General features: G+C 42.3%; 1 protein-coding gene and 1 pseudogene across 3 annotated transcripts in view; one reads left to right on the forward strand and one right to left on the reverse strand.

Annotated features, from left to right (window-relative positions):
* LOC125463787 (myosin-16) overlaps window positions 1–18373 on the reverse strand; it is a 298842-nt gene that overhangs the window by 207273 nt on the left and 73196 nt on the right. The gene's annotated exons all lie outside the window — the stretch shown is intronic.
* Window positions 1375–1420, forward strand: LOC125463890 (U6atac minor spliceosomal RNA; annotated as a pseudogene).

The raw sequence follows: 18373 nt of genomic DNA on the forward strand, positions 1-18373 counted from the left end.
TATTTCAAGTTGCGAAGCACTACTACTGACACTAACTTGCTGGTCCTGAGGAAGGGAAAATACACCTAATCTTGGTTGCTATCCAGTGACCCAAAATCATTGATTGGTTTTGAGTCACTGACAATTAATTAGTCTGCAAATTGCAAGAATATTTTAATACTTTAGGGAAAGAATAGGCAAGTAGAAAAATTTAGACTGCTCTCTTAAGGAGTTGATAGAGGCATGTTGGCTAGAAAGAACTTTTCAAATTTATTTGTTGATTTGATGTGAACATCACTGGCTCTGAAAGCATTTTTTGCCCATTCCTAATTGCCAATGGAAAGGCAGTGGTGAGTTACTTTCTTAGAATCAATGATAAAATCCTCTATGTGCGTCAATTCTTTGCACTGAGCAAACCAGCAAACTTTGACTCGGAACATTCATGGAACAGGCAGTTCCAAGAGATGTTAGGCATTCAATTCTGCTTAGAAATAAGGGAGGGTCTTATTGCAAGATCATTGATAGGTTGGTTGGGGCAGATTGGGGGCCACTGAAGATAGGTTCAAAGGTTATAGGCAATCAAGAAAGTTTGTGAAGATATGAGTAGGTTCCATTTTAGGAGCAGAGATAGTAGGAACTGCAGATGCTGGAGAATCTGAGATAACAAGGTGTAGAGCTGGGTGAACGCAGCAGGCCATTTTCTGAAGAAGGGTCTAGGCCTGAAACGTCAGCATTCCTGTTCCTCTGATGCTGCTTGGCCTGCTGTATTCATCCCGCTCTACACCTTGTTATCTCCATTTTAGGAGACTTTCTCTTCAGCTGCACTGCTGTGAAGCCAACATGAGTTCGATTTAGGAGACTCAATCACTGAGAAGTGAATAGCAGTTTGACTCTGTGCTGTAGAAAATAGGTAGAAATTTCAGGTATTTGTAGGCAGCTAAGTCTAGAAGCCAGGAGGCAGGGAAGTCCTAGGAGCTGTGCAGGTCCTGTAGGAACCCTGTTCATAATTAATAGTTCAGTAGAGAAGTGGAGGTGAGTCTGGAGGTTGAAAAGTCCAAAAATGGTTTTTGTTGTTTCAACTAAACAAACCTAGAACTAAGAGAAAATGAAAAAAAAAGTGACAAACATAGAAAATACTGTTGAAACTCAACAAGTGTGTCAGTATCTGTGGAGAGGGAAACAGAGTAAACTTTTCAAATCCAGTATTACTTCCTCAAAACTCAGAAAAAAAATCACAGAGATGGTTTTAGCACAGTGAGGCCGACTGTTGTTGAAGACCTGAAGTTATGCTTGTGAATGAGTGCTGAACTGCAGTTTTGGAGTCCAAGAGAACATAGACCCAGACAGGAGTGTGCTCAAGCAAAATGGGACCTGTCATTGAGACTCCCCATGATGGAGTTGGATGAAAGGAGAGAAGATTAGCAATCCTCTTGAAAAGGATCACTTGGAGTGTAACTTGAAGGTGGTGTGACCTGTTCATTACAGAAGCTCATTAAATAGCAGAGGTCATGGGTTTGGTAGGTTTTGTTGAAGGCCACAGGATTTGGAAGATAGTATCGAAGTTTGTAGGTTGGGAAAGAGCTATAAAATGTGATGATTAACTTAATTAGACAGACATACACAGAACTGCTACTTTGATGAGGGGTTAGACGGGATTACCATAGCTGGGAGAGATGGAGAGAAAAAGTGAAGAAAATCTGTTACTTCCCGTTGATGAAGTCAGAAGTCGCACAATAGCAGGTTATAATCCAGCAGGATTTGAAATCACAAGCTTTCGGAATGCTGCTCCTTCATCAGGTGAAGTGGAGGTAAGTGCACAGGCACAGAATTTCTAGGCAGAGAACTCATTGCAAGATGATTCTAGATAACTAAGAGTGTCAAATATAGTACAAATGGCATGAGTGGATTATCGACAGGCTGAATAACAAGCTTTTGCAGGTGATCAAAAGTGTCAAAGAGTGTGAGAAAAGTGTCAAAAGTTGAATAGCAAGTGAAGGGATGACCTATAATCCAATTAATTAAAGCAGAGAGGTAATTACAAAATTTAAAAAAATGCACTAGAGACAAACCAAATAGTTCAAATAATACAATGGGTATAAGAGTTGCATGCTGAGGATCTAACCAAAGTAACAAGTAATCCAAAACTGCACAAACTAATTAAGGTAGAGAGATCATCATAAGTTATCAAGGTGATGGTGTTGAAACAGAACAGTAAGAAGATGTAACAAACACAGGATAATATGGTGGGGTTACATGTAGCACAACATGAACACAACACCGCACAACTCTGCCATGGCAACTTCTGTAAGACATGCCAGATCATCAACATGGATACTACCATCGCACGTGCGAACACCACCCGCCACGTACACAGTAGGTACTTATGTGACTCAGCCAATGTTGTCTACCTCATACATTGCAGAAAAGGATGCCCTGAGGCTTGGTATATTGGTGAGACCACACAGACACGACAGCAACAGAGACCACACAGCAACTGCATGACAGGAATGTTCCCTCCAAGTCGGGGAACACTTCAGCGGCCAAGGGTATTCAGTCCCCAATTCTCAGCTAAGCATCCTCCAAAGTGGCCTCCAGGACACACAACAACGCAGAATCGCTGCATAAAAAGTGATAGTTAAGTTCAGTACCCACAAAGATGGCCTCAACCATGATCTTAGGTTCATATTGCACTACGTGTAACCCACCACACTGTTCTGTGTTTGCAGAACCTTCCTTACTCTCTTGTTTTGACACCATAACATTGATAACTTGTTATAATCTCTCTACCTTAATTAATTTGGACAGTTTTGGATGACTTGTTACATCGGTTAGACCCTCGTCATGTGACTCTCATACCTATCATGTTATTCCAGCCATTTAGTTTGTCTCTCGCACCATCTTATCTTTTTTTTTGTAATGATCTCTCTGCCTTAATTAATCAGATTATAGGTCATCCTTTCACTTGCTATTGACACTTTTGATCACCTGCAAAGCCTTGTTATTCAGCCTGTCAAACCTCTACTCACACCATTTGTACAATGTTTTGACATTCTTAATTACCTAAAATTATCTAGCAATAATCTCTCTGCCTATAAATTCTGTGCCTATGTGCTCACCTCCACTTTACCTGATGAAAGAGCTATGCTTGAAAAGTTCATGACTACAAATAAACCTGTTGGAGTATACAAAAAGAAATTGCAGAAAAAGGTCAGCATCTGTGAAGGAAAGAACAGAGTTAACTTTTTGGGTCTGGTGACCCTTCCTCAGAACTGTTGGACTATAACCTGGTGTCACATGACTTCTGACTTTGTCCACTCCAGTCCAACACCAGCACCTCCACATCATGGTTCCCACTGATAGTTCAGGATGTTGTTATAAATTCTTGAAAAATAATCACCTATTGTTAAGTCTGCAGGGTGTTTCTTTTAGCAAGGCCAGAATATGGGCAGCAGGAAGTGTGGCAAACTTTTTGTGGCAGAAATAGACTCCTTACTGTATCAAGGACAAAAGATATGCACCCTTTACTCATATCAGAAATATGCATAAGGTCCTTTACAACATTAGCTTGCAGCCAGGAACTGGTCAGCCCAATTCACATTAAAGGAACCAGACCATCCTAAATTGCGCCTGAGAAGCTGATGGTGAGCTGACTTCTCGAATTACTGCGAATTGTTTTGTATAGATACACCCATGATGATGTTAGGAGAGAGTTTTGGGATTCTGATCAAACAACCCCGAAGAAGTGTGATATACATCTAAGTCAGAAAGGTGCACCACCTGGACAGAAATTCGCAGGTGGCAATGCTCCACTCTTTCAGCCTTCCTGTCCATCTCGAAAGTAGCGGGTTTGCTGTTGAAGGAATTTTGGTCAATTTCTGCATGTTGTAGATGATACTGCCGCTGCTGACCATTGGTGGTGGAGGGAATGGATGCTTGTGTGTATGGAGCCGATCAAGCGGGTTGCTATGTGCTGGATGGTGTCAAGCTTCTTGAGTGTTGTTGGGGCTGCACTCATCCAGGCAAGTGGGGAGTATTCCATCACATCCTGACTTGGGTTTTCAAGTTAATGGATAGGGGTCAGAGATTTAGGACGTGAGTTACTCAATGTAGATCCTAGGTCTTTAAGCCTGCTCTGGTGGTTGCACTATATACTTGGCTAGTTCAGTTCAGTTTCTGTTCAATGGTAACCCTCAGGATGTTGATAGATGTCTGCAGGGAATGTTATCGTGGGTCTAGAGGTAGGACAACATCCAGATTTTTCAATCACAGCCAAACCAAAAATATAAATAATTTGCAGAAGAAAGCAATGCCAGAAGTTGCTGAAGGGAGCAAAAGGAAAGAGAAGAAAGGATTGTGCAATGGTGCTACTTCATCACATCAAATCTGCTGCTGGCATGAATAATTTATTGAAACATAGATTGTTCAGTAGGAGATGCTGATTACATCATAAACTTTCGCTTAAGAAATTTGTAGGCGTACAGGACCACACATTTTGCACCAATTGCTTCCAACTGGATATAATCTCCCAAAAGGCTAACTTACAGCATTATATGGGTATAACCTTTACACTACCACTAATGTCTCATTGTACTATCCATTGGTATTGCCTGTTTAAGCCAGGTGCTAATCCCTGGCCTAGCCTCGGTAGGATATCAGTCAGGACAGGGCAGGTGCATGGTAACTGGCCTAAGCACTCATCGATCTAGGAAAATGAATATCAGCCATAGTTGTCACTCCTAGTTACTATACTGTAACCCCCCAATCAAAACTGTGGGAGGGAGGTGTTGATGGGTGGGGGGTAGTATTGCTGGTAGGCTGACGTTTATGATCCATCTCTCATTGTTTTTGCATTGAGTGCATTGTTTGGCCATTTCAGAAGGTGATTAAGAGGTGGCCACAATAAGTCAGGACAAGGAGAGGTGTAGATTTCAAAGTGATGCCTATTTTGGAGTCATGTAGCTTATTCAGCTCATATGTTGCACACTCCCATGGGCAAGCAAGATACCAGCAAGTCTCAGCTCATTCTGGAAAAGGGAGCATTTATTTGGCAAGGATAAAGGACAGCATTCAATAGAAACTGTCAGTCTTTTACAGCTGTTCAGGTGTAATCTTCTATTCGATTGGAACAATCAGAATTGAAAACTCCATGTATGCCAGATGTTGTCCAATTCCATCGAAAGTCGGATAAGAAAATTGAAGGTTGCAGTCAAGTGTAACATATTTTCAACAGGGAATAGAAAAAATATTTGATGGTAAAATTCGATTCATTAGGTCATACTGTTTAGTCAATCCCCTCTCTACTATCTCCGAGAGTGACTTGGGATACCCAGCTTGAGTAACCAGCTTTGAGGTAGCATCATAAACGGACAATCTGATGGGGAGCTGCAGGGGGGGAAAAACAAATCAGTTCTGGTAAATATTGTGCATATGATACTATACTAGTTTTTGACATTCACAGTTTTACATGTGAACATATAAACATATGAATTAGGAGTAGAAATAGGCCATTTGGCCTCGAGCCAATGTCAACATTCAATAAGATCATGGAGTCACACAGTCAGACATCATTGACCATTGAATCCAACTCATCCCTGCCGACCAGATGTCCCAATGTGACCTCGCCCCATTTTCCAACATTTCGCCTATGTCCCTTTAAACAATAAGTATACCGTTTTGGATACTGTTGGGGGGGGGGGCACTTACCAGGGGAAAGCGGTGGGGCACATGTCTCTGGCATGGAGTCTGTCCCTGCTGCTCAGAAGGGAAGGGGGAAGAGGAGCAGAGCATTAGTCATCGGGGACTCCATAGTTAGGGGGACAGACAGGAGGTTCTGTGGGGACGAGTGAGACTCACGGTTGGTGTGTTGCCTCCCAGGTGCCAGGGTGTGTGATGTCTCTGATCGTGTTTTTGGGATCCTTAAGGGGGAGGGGGAGCAGCCCCAAGTCGTGGTCCACATTGGCACCAATGACATAGGTAGGAAGAAAGATGTGGATTTAAGGCAGAAATTCAGGGAGCTAGGATGAAAGCTGAGAGCTAGGATGAACAGAGTTGTTGTCTCTGGTTTGTTGCCCGTGCCACGTGCTAGTGAGGCGAGGAATAGGGAGAGAGAGGAGTTGAACACGTGGCTACAGGGATGGTGCAGGAGGGAGGGTTTTGGATTCTCGGATAATTGGGGCTCTTTCTGGGGTAGGTGGGACCTCTACAAGCAAGATGGTCTTCACCTGAACCAGACGGGTTCCGATGTCCTGGAGGGGAGATTTGCTAAGGCTATTCGGGTGGGTTTAAACTAATTCAGCAGAGGGATGGGAACCAAAATTGTAGTTCGAGTATAGAAAAGGTTGAGAGTAGGGTGGTCCGAAATAAAGTTTCAGGGACGCAAGATGGCACCAGCAAGCAAGAAGTTGGTTTGAAGTGTGTAGAGATGTAGAGGAAAGGATAGCAAAGATGTTTCTCGATAGGAGTGAGAGAGACAGGGTAGTTGTCATGGGGGACTTCAACTTTCCAAATATTGACTGGGAACACTATAGTTCGAGTACTATAGATGGGTCAGTTTTTGTCCAGTGTGTGCAGGAGGGCTTCCTGACTCAATATGTAGATAGGCCAACAAGGGGCGAAGCCACATTAGATTTGGTACTGGGTAATGAGCCTGGCCAGGTGTTAGATTTGGAAGTAGGTGAGCACTTTGGTGATAGCGATCACAATTCTGTTATGTTTACTTTAGTGATGGAAAGGGATAGGTGTACACCACTGGGCAAGAGTTATAACTGGGGGAAAGGCAATTACGATGAGATTAGGCAAGATTTAGGGAGCATAGGATGGGGAAGGAAACTGCAGAGGATGGGCACATTAGAAATGTGGAGCTTATTCAGGGAAAAGCTCCTGTGTGTCCTAGATAAGTATGTACCTGTCAGGCAGGGAGGAAGCTGTAGAGCGCGGGAGCCGTGGTTTACGAAGGAGGTGGAATCTCTGGTCAAGAGGAAGAAGAAGGCTTATGTTAGGATGAGATGTGAAGGCTCAGTTAGGGCACTTGAGGGCTACGAGGTGGCCAGGAAAGACCTAAAGAGAGCGCTCAGAGGAGCCAGGAGGAGACATGAGAAGTTGTTGGCAGATAGGATCAGGGTAAACCCTAAGGCTTTCTATTGGTATTTAAGGAATAAAAGAATGACGAAAGTAAGATGAGGCCCAATCAAGGATAGTAGTGGTAAGTTGTATGTGGAGTCAGATGAGATAGGGGAAGCGCTAAATGAATATTTTTCAACAGTATTCACTCTTGAAAACGACAATGTTGTTGAGGAGCATACTGAGATACAGGCTACGAGACTAGGTGGGATTGAGGTTCACAAGGAAGAGGTATTAGAAATCCCACAGAGGGTGAAGATAGATAAGTCCCCTGGGCCGGATGAGATTTATCCTCGGAACCTCTGGGAAGCCAGGGAGGAGATTGCCGAGCCTTTGCCATTGACCCTTAACTTGTCATTGTGTACAGGAATAGTGCCAGATGACTGGAGGATAGCAAATGTGGTTCCCCTGTTCAAGAAGGAGAGTAGAGACAACCCTGGTAATTATAGACCAGTGAGCCTTACCTCAGTTGTTGGTAAAGTGTTGGAAAAGGTTATAAGGGATAGGATTTATAATCATCTAGAAAAGAATAATTGATTACGGATAGTCAGCACGGTTTTATGAAGGGAAGGTCGTGCCTCACAAACCTTATTGAGTTCTTTGAGAAGGTGACCAAACAGGTAGATGAGAGTAAACCGGTTGATGTGGTGTATATGGATTTCAGCAAGGCGTTCAATAAGGTTCCCCACAATAGGTTATTGTACAAAATGCGGAGGTATGGAATTGTGGGAGACATAGCAGTTTGGATCGGAAATTGGCTTGCTGAAAGAAGACAGAGGGTGGTAGTTGATGGGAAATGTTCATCCTGGAGACCAGTTACTAGTGGTGTACCGCAAGGGTCGGTGTTGGGTCCGCTGCTGTTTGTCATTTTTATAAATGACCTGGATGAGGGCGTAGAAGGATGTGTTAGTAAATTTGCAGACGACACTAAGGTTGGTGGAGTTGTGGATAGTGACAAAGGATGCTGTAGGTTGCAGAGAGACATAGATAAGCTGCAGAGCTGGGCTGAGAGGTGGCAAATGGAGTTTAATGCAGATAAGTGTGAGGTGATGCACTTTGGTAGGAGTAACCGGAAGGCAAAGTACAGGGCTAATGGTAAGATTCTTAGTAGTGTAGATGAGCAGAGAGATCTCGGTGTCCATGTACACAGATCCCTGAAAGTTGCCACCCAGGTTGACAGGGCTGTTAAGAAGGCATACAATGTTTTAGCTTTTATTAATAGAGGGATTGAGTTCCGGAACCAAGAGGTATTGCTACAGCTGTACAAAACTCTGGTGCGGCCGCACTTGGAGTATTGTGTACAGTTCTGGTCACCGCATTATAAGCAAGATGTGGAAGCTTTGGAAAGGGTGCAGAGGAGATTTACTAGGATGTTGCCTGGTATGGAGGGAAGGTCTTACGAGGAAAGGCTGAGGGACTTGAGGCTGTTTTCATTAGAGAGAAGAAGGTTGAGAGGTGACTTAATTGAAACATATAAAATAATCAGAGGGTTAGATAGGGTGGATAGGGAGGGCCTTTTTCCTAGGATGGTGATGGCGAGCACAAGGGGGCATAGCTTTAAATTGAGGGGTGAAAGATAGAGGACAGATGTCAGAGGTAGTTTCTTTACTCAGAGAGTAGTAAGGGAATGGAACGCTTTGCCTGCAACGGTAGTAGACTCGCCAACTTTAAGTACATTTAAGTCGTCATTGGATAAGCATATGGATGTACATGGAATAGTGTAGGTCAGATGGGCTTGAGATCGGTATGACAGGTCGGCACAACATCGAGGGCTGAAGGGCCTGTACTGTGCTGTAATGTTCTATGTTCTATGTCTATGTCTAAGTCCCTGATCTTGATCACCAAACCTCCTGTAAAATGAACAATGTGGGAATTTTGTGGAGACAGGATTGGGATGCTGATCTTCAGATCATAGAAAACAAGGTCCGTTTTGAAGATCTGTTGCCAGCCTATCAAAAGGACAGATAGTGTTAAAAATCCACAGCCATTCAGTTGTGCATTCAGGCATTTTCAAAACCCACAAGATGCATCTAATATTTGGTCTGGCTTGTTGACTGGGAATTTACGTTGAGTGGCTTCCTCAGGTCTCTTTCACTTGCTCCATCACATCTCCATGGTCAATTAATTTTCTACTTTCCTGTTGGGCAACAGTTTTCACATATATTCGGAGTCCTGGGATAAGCATATGGATGATGATGGGATAGTGTAGGGGGTTGGGCTTAGCTTAGTTCACAGGTCGGCGCAACATCGAGGGCCAAAGGACCTGTTCTGCACTGTATTGTTCTAAACCCTTTCTAGTCATCTACCCATCCAGACACCTTTTAAATGCTATAATTGTACCTGCCTCCACCACTTACTCTGGCAGTTTGTTCCATACAACCCTCTGCTTTAAAGAGTTGCCCATTAGGTCCCTTTTAAATTTTTGCCCTCTTACCTTAAATCTAAACCCTCTAGTTTAAAGACCTTGACAATTCACCCTATCCATGGCCCTCATGATTTTACAAACCTCTGTAAGGTCATCTCTCAGTCTTCACTGCTCCAGGGTAAATAGCCCCAGCTTATTCAGCCTTTCCACGTAACCCTCATCCTCCTGTTCTGGCAACATCCTTGTAAACCTTCATGTTTAACATCATCCTTCCTATAGCAGCGAGACCAGAACTGAATGCTGTATTTCAAAAGTGGCCTCAGCAATGTCCAGTAAAGCTGCAATATGACATCCCAACTCCTACACCAACGAATGAAAGCAAGCATGCTAAACACTTCCTTCACCACCACTTTCAAGGAATTATGCCCTTGCACTCATAGGTCTCTTTGTTTGGCAACACTCCCCATAGCCCTATATAGTTTCAACTCCATGTTCCTGCCTACTCCCAATTATGTGGCCTCCCCTGTTAGGCAGAAATCTCTTCAACTTTGCATTAAAAATAATCAATGACTTTATCTCCACCACCCTCTTGGAAAGAGATTTTGACAGACATAGGATTCTCGAAGAAAAAAGTCGTTCTCCTCATCTCTGTCTTAAATAGCAGACAACTTATTTTTAAATAGTGCTCCCTGTTTCTCGTTTCTCATACAGGGAGAATCATCCTTTCAGCACCCACCCTGTCAAGTTCCCTCAGAGTCTTGTGCATCTTAATTAAATCACCTTTCATCTTTCTAAACTCAATGGTCCAGTCTGTACGACCGTTTTTAATAAGATAACCCTCCTATCCCAGCAATCGGTCAAATAACAAATGTATTTAACTGTTAGGACATACAGCAGTGCAAGACAGGAATGGACCTTCAGCCTGTTATGTTGTGCTGAACATGATGCCAAATTAAGCTAATCCCTTCTGCCTGCCCTTTGTCTTTCTCCCTTCATTCCTTTCATGTCTGTGTGTTTATCTAAAAGTCCCTTAAACACCCCTATCATATCTGCCTCCACCACCATTGGGAAATCTGTTCCAGACTCTTACCACACTGTGGATAAAACATGCCCCTCATATCTCCTTTGAACTTTCCCCCCCTTACCTTAAATACATGCCCCTTAGTATTAAACATTTAAGTAATCAGACTTTCCAAAGAAATGCCACACTGTGTACAGGTTTTATCACAGCAGCTTTCCACGGGCTTTCTTCTGCATTATAGCTCCCTCACCCCATCCCCAAAGGTGGTGAGTCATATTAAAACATGGATTCTTACAGTCACTCCACATCATTCTGAGGAGCATTCTTATTGAATCCCAATGCATCAAACTTCTGCTTTTAAATTCTTACCATAGCTCCATTCCTTTTTGTTTAATGAACTCTTCCAGCTCTAAAGCGCTCTTAGATCCATGCTGCCCTTCAGTTCTGGCCTTTTGTGCATCTCCTTCTGCACTACTTCCTTCAACTCATCATTGGCTGCCTAAACTCCAAACTCTGGAATTCCTTGACGGACCATGTCCACCTCTCCAGCTCATTCTCCACCTGTAAGGCACCCCTTGTCAACTTAATTAATACTTCCTTATAAGACTTCTGTCTGATGCTACTTAGGAACATAGGAACAGGAGTAGACCATTCTGCTCCTTGACCCTGCTTAACCATGCAATAAGATCATGGCTGATTTGTGACCTAACTCCATAGGCCTGCTTTGGGCCCATATCCCTTGATAGCCTCGTTGAATAAAATATCATCTACTTCAGATTTCAATTTAACAACCGAATTAGTATCGACCACTGAGGAAGAGAGCTCCAAACCTCCATTAGCTTTGCATGTAGAAGGGCTTTCTAACATCTCTACTGAATAGCTTGGCCCCAATTCTTAGGCTACGCTCCCAGGTTCTACCAGTGAAAATAGTTTATCCAGCTGTTTTCCCCTATTAATATCCTGAAAACCACAATTATATCACCCCTCAGTCTTCTAAATCCTCGAGAATAAAGGCCTAGTTTGTCTAATCTCTCCTCATAACAATCCCTGAACTCCAGGTATCATCCTTATAAACCTGTGTTGAACTCCCTCTAGAATCAAAACATTCTTCCAGAGGCATGGTGCCCAGATCTGCTCACAGTTTTAACAAGGGTTTTGTATAACTGCAGCACAACGTCTGCATTTTTATAATGCAGCCCTTTAGATATGAAGACCAGCATTCCATTAGCCTTCTTGACTATATTATGTACTGGTTAATGGTATTTAAAGAGCAATGCAACTGAACTCTCAAATCTCATGAGACTTCCACTGTATTTAATGGTGCATCTTCTGAAAACTACCAATGATCTATCCTTTTTCAGTATGAAATGGATAACGTCACACTTGCTTATATTAAAATCCATCTGTCACAGTTTTGCATATTCTCCAAATCTATCAGTGTCCTGATATATATATATGAAAGATTTTTTTTTATATTCTTGGGAGGATTTGCTTAGTGTGGGATGGTTGGTTAATCATAAGGATGCCTCACAGCCAAGTCCTATTATACCTTTCGCAGTACATCTACATTTCAACAAGGGTACTGCTCCCACAATCATTACAGATGACTTATCCATTCCTTTATCTATGTGTTCTAAAATCTTTTGATGCTCCCTGAGTTGAGGACAGCTAAATGAACCTTGAACAAGGTACAAGCCATGACACTTTCTACACTCTGCCCCCTTGACCTTGACCCTAACCCTAACCCCATGTAACTCTCAATGATAACTGTACAATATATGACAGATCTTAGTAGAGTCATTAGGAGGAACTTTTTTTCGTTTGTGCCATTGTGTATAATCTAGCAATGACCAAGTTATTGGGGCAGACTTTCCACTGGCCAGACAGTTGTTACTCTAGCGTAGATAGGACAGCCTAGCACACTCTCAAGAAATTGCCTGGGAAATTTAGTGTTCTGCTGTGCAATTCCTCTATTCCTAAACCCTCTGTGAGTCTACATTTAAATGTTAAACCTCAAATGGTTTCAATGAAATTAAGTAAAATTAACATAGGAAAAGTCAGACTGTTAAATATGTAAGCTAACTCCTGAATAACTATTAAACAGACTTATCTCACATATCCCAGACACTACTTACCCAAACCCCTTACACCTCCATAAATCTGACTCAAGCCCCCTATCCACATGCCAGACCTATCCCAACTTCCCTCCAACACTACCAATGGCCCCAATCCCTGCTGCCACTGGACCTGAAGACTCATTCCCATACCAGATCTGACTACCACACTGCAAAATCTCAATATCATTCCTGTATAAGAATTGACTTCCCTATTGCCAAACCCCAGCATCCATTCCATACTGGATCTGACTTTTGTAGTTCCAAATCCCAACACCATTCCTATACCAGGACTGACGTTCCTGCAGCCAAATCCCAACACAGTTTCCATACCAGGATTGACTTCCCTGCTGCCCAATCCCAAAACCCGTACTCCTGCCAGGGCTGACCAATCCTTCTGCTGTACTTGAAAACCGCAGACCTGACATCCATCCTCCGCAATCCTCATCGGATCTGATTTCACCCGCACACTGGATCTATCCTAAACACTGCCCTGCCCATTTCCATTTTGCACTCTGGCACTGTACCCTCTTAGCATTCTAACCCCTTGCCATGGTATCTGACCCACCAGCCACCCTACCAGCTGGCACCCAGCTTATCTGGCACTTTTACCACTTGGCTTCTTACCTCCCCACCCATGTGGCATCCTAACCACCCAGTACCCAAACATCACACTTAAAGTTATTTGAATCAACCTGTTTTGACACACCTCAGATGCAGGTGGGACTTGAACTGAACCTTTTGGCCCAGATGTAGGGACATTATCACTGTATCCTAAGAGCTCAAAAGTGCTACGTATTGCTGGCAATCTGTGTGAAATGGCCTGCCTCTGGAAAATCTGGCCCATTGCTGTGTAGGGATTGAATGCAATTAGTCACGATCAGTTTGAAGAGTTTCTGTGATGTTCAGTGAAGATGCAAAATGAACCTTATGCTCCTAATTCAAATTGCAGCCAGCAAAAATAAAACAAAGATAATTAACAGTAAACATTGTAATTGAGAGGTACCTCAAGTGCAGCATCTGTATGGAGAAAAGTTGAATTCTACCCAACATTTCAAATAGAAATGTTCTGTAGTGTGCTTTTTCATACGTTTTATGAATAATGCATATATTTGAAAATAAAACTAATTCTCACAAACTCACAAAACCAAATGTAATTAGATACATTTATGACACACAATGAATTCACCTAATCATTGGAGGATTTTGTTGCTTAATTTCTAAAAGAAAGGCATGCCCATGTCCAAATCAACTTTTAAACGAAATTACACATTAAATAGGAAAGATGGCCATTAATATATAATACATTTCATAACCTCAGAACTTTACAGCTAATTAGGTACTTTAGTGTGTGGCTTATGTTATATTAATATTTGCATAAATTTATTGTCACCAATCCTCATTTCTCTATGCTGAGACTAGGCCTATCCAATTTATCAGTGGTAGAGGATTAGCCATTGGTGAGTCAAAAAATGTCACCTGACTTGCAATAACAATACAGTTTCATGTAGGATAGCAAAATGTATAGTTTACAATAGCCCGCTAACCACAGTTACTTAGGACTCTCGAGAACTTTCCACAACTGTACAGAAGTCACCCGCCTCCACCCATAGACTTGTTTTATTTAATCAGATCAGGTGGAACTTAACAGAATATACATCCTTCAGAACAATTATCTTGTACAACAGTTTGCATCATAGAAAACACAGCAATCATTTTGTGCACAGAACGATTTCTCAAACAGCAATGTGACGGTAAACTGTTGACAAAAACAGAAATTGCTGGAGAAACTCATCAGGTCTGGCAGCACCTGTGAAGTTAAAAAGCAGAGTTAACATTTTGGGTCCGGTGACCCTTCCTCAGAACAGCAGTTCTTTCGGTTTCTATTCTGAAGAAGGGTCATTGGACTCATAATGTTAACTCTGCTTTCTCTTCATATGTGCTGCCAGACCCACTGAATTTCTTCTGCACTTGCTGTTTTCTTTTCAGATTTTCAGCCTTAGGAATCCTTTGTTTTATTTTAGGTAAACTGTTAATGCTGTTTGCAGAGATATCATGTCTTTAATGTAGTTGAAGGAGAATGCACATTCCGAACCTGAACTAAAGTACTGGTATAACTTAAAACATTAAAGCATAGGAGAGAGATCATCCATTAATCACCAGGAATGCCAACTGACTCCTGCCAGTAATATAAATTCAGAATTAAAAAAGTTTAAACCACAAGCATATAGCTGAATTGCTGGACTGAAAATATAGGCAGACAAACCACATCAAAAGCCATCCACAAATTATGCCCTGTAGATAAAAGTGACAGTGTCCTGTTGTGTTCACATTGGTTGCAGAGTAAAATAAACATACACTAAAAACACAAGGGCTATAAATTCTCAGCATTGTAAATAGAACATCGGTGGGTTTGATAGAATTTTTTCCAACCTAAAGTATTTAATTGTAAATATCATAAATTAAATTTCATAATTGTGCAATCTGCAGCAAAATCTTCTGGGCTTCAATCCAAGTCTTGATCAATACATGCTCCAGAGATTTTTATGAGAACTGCCTTTCCTCAGCCTGGACTTGTAAATACTTGTTTATTTTATTGCTTCCTGCTTCTCCAGGGAGATACTGATTATAATTGCATGCCAGTCAAGGAATCTAATAATTGCACGGTGGGCAAAGCACCCCCTCATAGCTAAATAGTCTTGAATTAGTTTACAATAGAATGTTAGTGTAATGAGAGATGAAATTGAAAGTTCAATCAATAGATATTGGCTCAGTTTGTGACTAATTTGATTGGCTGTCATGTACGGCAGCAACATCTTTTAACCACGTAAATGGGGTTGAATTGGGTCTGGTCTTGTTTTTGGGACCAGTTCAGTAGCGTGCACCCAATGCCTGCCTGTAATCAGACTAGGCACAGGGTGCTCCCTATTGTGTTCCAACTAACTCAGGTTCAATGATCAAGGGAAATTCACCCTCAGTCCTACAGTATCATACGCAGGGTACTCCAAGTCCTCGGTCAGTTCACCTGGTCAATAATATCAAATACCTGGTTATCATCCCTGCTGGAAATGACCCACAGGTATGTCCTAGGGTGGAGGTGGATGAATTGGGGCAGATTTTCTCCTCCACAGATGCTGCCCGACTTGCTGAACTTTTCCAGCAACTTTGTTTTTGTTCCTGAATTACAGCATCCGCAGTTCTTTTGGTTTTTATTCCATCGGTGGTGCCTCTCTGGGAGAGTCTGTTTTGGTTTTAAACTTCCTGGACACCCTTCCAATCACCAGGCTCAATATCCGACTGAGAACGCAAAAAGATCCTGTCCTAGCAAAACTGAAACAGCTGGTGGTAATGGGGTAAACAGAAAGGACATTGCAACCAGGATTGAAACCCTTTTGGAACACTCCCACCTCAGCCCCATCTAGTGTTGAGTCCAAAATAGACGCACCTTTGATACAATTACCACCAGAAAAGGAGCAGGAAATTCTCCCGAGACATTCCTAACACAAGAGACGGCCATGGTCTGGTACATGCCACCTGTGTCTGAGTCAGAGGAACCCGATCCGAGACAGAAACATCGTAAGAAAAGCTATAACTGAAAGACTGGCCCTGCATCCCTGGACTTGATGGGAAGGGATGTAGTGATTGTACCAGGTTGACTTAATTGACTATCAGGTTCTTGACTGGGCCAATCAGGAAAGCCTTGGCTGACAAATATAACCAGGGGATTAGAATCTCTTTGGTTGAGGACTGACTCCCCAAAATGGCTGGTCACAGCCAGTGTGCTGTGCACCTATAAACAAAGGGGGACTTGGTGAAAGGAAACAGCTTCACAGAGGCAGGTCAATACCACTGTGAGACAAGACCCTTCAAAAGGTAAACAAAGTTGCCCTGTGATAACGCCTTCCCAATCATCATGAAATTACTACTTTGAGGAATCAGTAACAATTCAATGCCTTCCACTGAGAATTAGCCACGTCCTCGGGTACTAAGCGACCTACTAACGCTACACAGAATGGAAAATTGTCGAATCGTACAACAGACAAGGCTATCCATCCCAACATTACTGCGATTTTTTTTGAGCTCTCCAATTAGACACATTGCCCATAACCCTGCATTGTGTTCTCTTTCAGTTTGTATTTGGTTTTTTTAATTCTTATCATGTGGCGCTGTATTCTTCTAATGATTCTTCTGTTGGGAATATGTTGCGGTTTTATGAATAAAGGGCAAATGTGACTAAATTTATGGCTTATTTTCGTGTGTGACTCATTGAAGTGTGAAATGGTTTCAATACATGTACAGGCAGATGTTTTAAAAATATGGCCATGAGCTGTGTGTTTAATAGAAAAGCAAATTACATCTAAATGTTTCAGTGATTAAAATGACTTTGGATGAGTAGTGATGTTTTTAATATCCAGATATATTCATACCTTATAGTCTTACTACTGTCCAAGACTGATGAAGGGTCCCAACTCAAAAACATTGACTTTCCTGCTCCTCTGATGCTACCTGACTTGCTGTGTTCCTCCAGCTCCACACTGTATTTACTCTGAGTCCAGCATCTGCAGTTCTTGCTATCTCCTGTTGCTGCTGTGAGTTGGTGGTGGAGGGAGTGAATGCCTGTGGTTGTGATGCAAATCAAATGGGCTACTTTGTCCTGCAGGGAGTCAGACCGAGAGCAGAGTGGCAACTGCAATCACCCAGACAAATGGGGAGTACTCCATCACACTCCAGACTTGTGCCTTATATGTGGTACACAGGTTTTAGGGAGTCAGGAGCTGAGTTACTCACTGCAGGATTCCTTGCATCTGACCTGCTCTTGTAGCTACAGAATTTATGTGGCTAGTGGAGTTTCTCGTCAATTGTAAGCCCCAAAATGTGAACTATCGATGTGAATTGATTGGAATTATACATGTTCATAAGTCATGTGATTTTTAAAATAAAAGATTCTTTAGCAAATGGCCATGTTTCAATGTCAAATTCTTTATGTAGACTAGGCTAATTTGTGTAGACAGCTCGCATGTGAGTTAAAATGCTGTTAACAACAGTGTTCAGTTTCTGTTCTGACTAAAGTAGGACTGGGGTCTGTTTCTTTGTTCTTGTCCATTGCAAAATCACAACACAATCCTTGAAAAATGAAGAATGCTACTTAGAGAAGGAATAGACTACATCCAGCCTCCACTAAATATCTTGCTCTCTCTCTCTCTAATTTTCACATGATTCCTGTGTGTGGCTCCCTCTCAGATTCTTTTGAATTCCTGTGGTAACAAACCATATTTTGACAGTGGCCATTAGAAACTGAATAGCCAACCATACCCGTGAGGTTGTGGGTCTCAAACCTTTCTACAAATATTGACATATGCTTTTCTTTCTAAACTTCTGAAAGACAGCCAGCTAAACAAAGAGAAATTATGCTCTTACAGGAAATATTTTGTTTATAAATTAATATACAGAAAAACCAATAACATGTGGTTATGCTGTTACACGCAGAATATATGTAGAATTCTCTGAAGGCTTGGTCCTCACTGTGGAACATGCCTAGTCCCAAACAGATATAACGGAGGCTTGGAGACCGCTTTGCAGAACACCTCCGCTCAGTTTGCAACAAACAACTGCACCTCCCAGTCGCAAACCATTTCCACTCCCCCTCCCATTCTCTAGATGACATGTCCATCATGGGCCTCCTGCAGTGCCACAATGATGCCACCCGAAGGTTGCAGGAACAGCAACTCATATTCCGCCTGGGAACCCTGCAGCCTAATGGTATCAATGTGGACT

This window comes from Stegostoma tigrinum, chromosome 22 (assembly GCF_030684315.1).
Source record: "Stegostoma tigrinum isolate sSteTig4 chromosome 22, sSteTig4.hap1, whole genome shotgun sequence".
NCBI classification, from domain to species: domain Eukaryota; kingdom Metazoa; phylum Chordata; class Chondrichthyes; order Orectolobiformes; family Stegostomatidae; genus Stegostoma; species Stegostoma tigrinum.